Raw genomic sequence first — 5,024 nt, 5'->3', positions numbered from 1 at the left:
AAAAAGGAAGGAAGGAAAGGGAAGGAGAGGTGGAGGAAAAGGAAGGAAGGAAGGGAGAGGTGGGGAAAGGGAGGAAAGGGGGGGAGAGAGGGGAAAAAAGGAAGGAAGGGAGAGGTGGAGGAAAAGGAAGGAAGGAAGGAAGGGAGAGTTGGGGGAAAAAGGAAGGGAAAGGAAGGGAGAGTGGGGGAAAGGGAAGAAGGAAGGGAGAGTGGGAAAAAAATAAAAAAAAAAGGGGAAAAGGGGAAGAAGGGGAAGGGAAGGGGAGGAAAGGGAAAGGGAAAGGGAAAGGGAGGGGTGGGGGAAAGGGAAGGAAGGAAGGGAGAGGTGGAGGAAAGGGAAGGAAGGAAGGGAGAGGTGGAGGAAAGGGAAGGAAGGAAGGGAGATTAAAAAGGAAGGGGAAGGGAAAGGGTCCTCGGCCTGATTCTCCCTCCTCCTTCCCGCTAAGTGGTCCCCCTGCTTATTCTTCCCTCGGCCTGCCTTGCTCTTGTTCGTCCCTTTCCCGGCCTTCGTACCGAGGCTCTTATTCTTCCCGTCTTTCCCTTCTTTCCGGTCTTCCCCTTTCCCTTCCTGCTTTTATTCTCCCCGGCCTCCTTCCTTTCCTTTCCCCTTTCTCTATTCTCCCCTTCCCTTTCCCCTCCTTTCCCTTCCTTCTCCTTATTCATCCCCCCCCTTCCCCTCCTTTCCCTTTTCCCTGCTTTATTTTTCCCCCTTTCCCTTTCCCTTTCCTCCCCCCTTTTCCCTTTATCTTCCCCTCCCTTCCTTCCTCCTCCTTCCCCTTATTCTTCCCCCTTCCTTCCTTCCTTCCCTTTCCCTTTCTCTATTTTTCCCCCTTTCCCTTTCCCTTTTCCTTCCTTCCTTCCTTTCTCTTATTCTTTCCCCTTCCTGCTTCCTTCCTTCCTTCCTTTCTCTTATTCTTCCCCTTCTCCTTCCTCCCTTCCTTACTTCCCTTCCCTTTTCCTTCCTTCCGTCCTTCCCTTCCCTTTCCTTATTCTCCCCTTCCTTCCTTCCCCTCCTTGCTTAATCTCCCTTGCCTCCTTCCTTTCTCTTATCTCCCCTTCCTTCCTTCTTCCCTTTCCCTAAATTTTTCCCCTTTCCCCTTCCTTCTTTCGCTAATTCCTCCCCTTCCTCCCTTCCTTCCTCCCTGCCCTTTCCCCCCGCCCCTTTTTCCTCCCCCTTCTTACTCTTCCCTAAAACACCCACCACCCCCACACTCCCAAATCACCCACCCTTCCACCACCCCAAACCTCCCACAGGTACCCAAGACACACCTCCCACGCACCTTAACCCATCGGTAACCCCAAAGCTACCCCCAAAACAACTACATCAAACCCGAGAAAAACCCCCCAAAAAGTCCCCTTTCCCGCAAAAAACCCAAATTTGTCCCACCCCCCCAAAAGCCCAACAGCCCCAAACCTCCCGTCTTCCACTCAAATGCCTTGCAATCAAAACCGGGCAGGCGTAGAACCAGATACCCAAGCCCTCCTCCAAAAACAAACACCCCAGTCGTCATCTCATTTGCAACAGTCAAAATAAATGAAAACAATACAAAGAATAAATTAAAAAAGAATAAAAGGGAAAAAATGTTTTCGTTTCAGTTTATTAAATGTTTTTTTTAAATAAAAATAAAAAATAAAAAACAAAAATTAATAAAATTATAAAAAAATTAAATTTTTTATTAAAAATTTATATTATAATAATAATTATTATTATTTTATATACAATAATTTTCAATTAAAAAAAATTATTTATTAATAAATTTTTATTTTTTAAAATTTAAAATTTTTTTTTGCAACATGTTGGGTTGTCGGGCAAAAAAGGCCGGCCCTGGAAACCTTCCACGGGCCTCGCCGCCGCCGGCCTCTCCCTCGTCGCTTCGGCGGGAAAAGGCCCAAACCGGGAGCGGACCGCAGGTCGTTGGGTGGGGGGGGGGGTGGGACCGGGGGGGGGGTGGGGCTGGGCTTTGGGGGCTGGGGGAAATGGGGTGGGGCTAGGCTAGGGGGGGGGCAAGAGATGGGGGTAAAGATTTGGGGGGTGGGGTTGGGGCTAGGGATGGGGCCCGGGGGGGGGGGACTTGGGCGGGGCTGGGACTAGGGGTGGGGCTGGGGGCAAGGGATTTGGTTTTAGAGGCTAGGATGGGGATAAGGATGGGGGGTGGGGTCTAGGATTGGGATGAGGAGGGGGCTGGGTCAGGATGGGGATAAAAAATGGGGGCTGGGTCTATGGATGGGGAAGGAGGGGGGGGGGTCTAGGGATGGAAAAAGGATGGGGGCTGGGACCTAGGATGGGCTGGGGCCTAGGCCTAGGGATGGGCTGGGCTGGGCATGGGGGCCCAGGAGGGGGGTGGGGCTGGGGCTGGGGCCAGGATGGGCAGGGCTGGGGCGGGGCCTAGAAATGGGGGCTGGGGGCTGGGGGTGGGTTGGGGCTTGGGGCTAGGGGCTGGGGGTTAGGGATTGGCTGGGGGGTGGGGGTAGGGGCTGGGGGTAAGGGAGGGGGGGGGGGGGGGTGGGGTCTAGGGGATGGGGCTAGAGCTGGGGATGGCTAGGGGTGGGATGAGGGGGGGGCTGGGGCCTAGGGATGGGGGGTTGGGGCTGGGGGCAAAGGGGGGGGGCAGGGGGCTGGGGCTAGGGATGGGATGGGGGGGCTTTTTGGGGTTTTGGGGGCCTTTTCTCCTCTTTTTTTTTTTTCTCTTTCTCTTTTCTTTCCCCTTTCCCCTTTTTCCCCCCTTTTCCCCTTTTTTTTCCCTTTTTTTTTCCCCTTTTTCTCTTTCTTTTCTCCCCTTTCTCCCCCTTTTCTCTTATTTTTTCCCCCCTTATCTCTTTTTCCTTTTACTTTTTTCCTTTTTCCTTTTTCCTTTTTTTTCCCCTTTACACTTTCCTTTTCCCTTTCCCCCTTTTCTCTTTTCCCACTTTTTCCTTTTTTCCTTTTCCCCTTTTTTTCCTTTTTTTCCCTTTTCTCTTTTCCCCCTTTCCCCCTTTCTTCCCCTTTCCCCTTTTCCTTTTTTCCTTCTTCTCCCCTTTTTTCTTTTCCTTCCTTTTTCCATCCCTTTTTTTCCCCCTTTCTTTTTTTTCTTTCCCCTCTTTTTTCTTTTTTCCCTCTTTCCCCCTTTCCTCTTTCCCCTTTCCCTCTTTCCCTCTTTCCCTCCCTCTCCTCTCCTCTTTTCTTCTCCTCTCTCCTCTCTCCTCTCTCCTCTCTCTCTTCTCTCTCTCCTCTCTCTCTTCCCCTCTTCTTCCCTCTTCCCCTCTTCTCTCTTTCTCTCTTCTTGGCTTTTCTCCCTTTTCTTAAACCCTTCTCTCTTTTCTCTTTCTTTTTCTCATTTTTTTGCTCTTTCTTTCTCTTTTTCTTATTTTCTTTCTGTCTCTCCTTTTCTTTCTTTCTCTCACTTCTTTCTCTTTTGCTTTTTTTTTTTTTTTCTTTTTCTATTTTACTCTTTTCTTTTCTTTTCTTTCTTTCTCTTTTTTTTCTCTTTTCCTCTCCCTTTCTGTGTCTCCCTCTCTGTGCCCCCCCTTTTTTTCTCTCCCCTCTTTCCCTCTTCCTCTCCCTCTCTTTCCCTTTTTCCCCTTCCTCTTCACATCCCCTTTTCCCCCTCCTCTGTCCCTTTTCTCTCCTCGTCCTTTTCCTTTCCCTCTTTCCCTTTTCCTCTCCCTCTTTCCCTTTTCCTCTCCCTCTTTCCCTTTTCCTCTCCCTCTTTCCCTTTTCCTCTCCCTCTTTCCCTTTTCCTCTCCCTCTTTCCCTTTTCCTCTCCCTCTTTCCCTTTTCCTCTCCCTCTTTCCCTTTTCCTCTCCCTCTTTCCCTTTTCCTCTCCCTTTTTCCCCTTTCCTCTCCCTCTTTCCCCTTTCCTCTCCCTCTTTCCCCTTTCCTCTCCCCTTCCCCGTTCCCCCTCCCTCTTTTTTTTCCCTTCCCTCTCCCTCTTTCCCCCCTTTTCCCCTTTCCCCCTTCCCCCTTTTCCTCTCTTTCCTCTCCCCCCCTTTTCCCCTTTTCCCCTTTCCCCCTTTCCCTTCCTCTCCCCCTTTCCCTTCCTCTCCCTCTTTCCCTTTTTTCCCCTCCCCTTTTTCCCCTTTTCCCTCCCCCTTTCCCTTTTCCTCTCCCTCTTTCCTTTTCCCCTCCCTTTTTTCCTTTTCCGCTCTCCCCTCTTTCCCTTTCCTCTCCTCTTCTCCCTGTTCCTCTCCCTCTTTCCCTGTTCCTCTCCCTCTTTCCCTTTTCCTCTCCCTCTTTCCCTGTTCCTCTCCCTCTTTCCCTGTTCCTCTCCCTCTTTCCCTGTTCCTCTCCCTCTTTCCCTTTTCCTCTCCCTTTTTCCCCCCTCTTCCTCTTCCCTCTTTCCCGCTCCTCTCCCTCTTTCCCTCTTCTCTCCCTCTTTCCCTCTTCCTCTCACCTCTTTCCCTGTTTCTCTCCCCTTTCCCCCTTTTCCTTCTCTCCCTCTTTCCCTCTTCCTTCTCCCATTTCTTTCCCTTGGTTCCTCTCCCTCTTTCCCCTCTTCCTCTCCCTCTTTCCTCATCCTCTCCCTCTTTCCCTCCTTCCTCTCCCTCTTCTTTTTAGTTCAATCTTGTCTATATGTTCAAGTTCATCTTTACTATCTACTTTATTCCTTTTCCTCCTGTTTCTTTCTTTTTGTTTCTTATTTTTCTTCTAAATATTCCGCGGGCTTTATTTTTTTATCTTTCTGCTTATTTTTTTCCTTTTATTCATAATGTTTTTATTTTTCTCCTTTGTTTCTTCAATATTTTTTTTTTTGTTTACCCTCTTTCATTTTATATTCCTTTTTCAGTGTTCCCCTATTTTTTCCTTATCCATAGTTTAATCATATCTTATATGTTTTATTATTAATTATCTCCTTACTATTTCTAATTTCTTGAATTTTTTTTAATCCAAATTTTATGTCCATTTTCTTTTTCTCTTTTTTTCTTTCTTGTTTTTCTAAGTTTTTTTTACTTTACCCCCCCCCTTTTTTTTATGAATTATTTTAAATATTTTTTCATAATTAGGTGTTTTTCTTTTTCTTTGATATATTTGTCTTTTCTATTTATTTA

The sequence above is a fragment of the Penaeus chinensis genome, chromosome 22 (genome assembly GCF_019202785.1).
Source record: "Penaeus chinensis breed Huanghai No. 1 chromosome 22, ASM1920278v2, whole genome shotgun sequence".
Lineage (NCBI taxonomy): Eukaryota > Metazoa > Arthropoda > Malacostraca > Decapoda > Penaeidae > Penaeus > Penaeus chinensis.
This window is presented reverse-complemented; position numbering follows the sequence as displayed.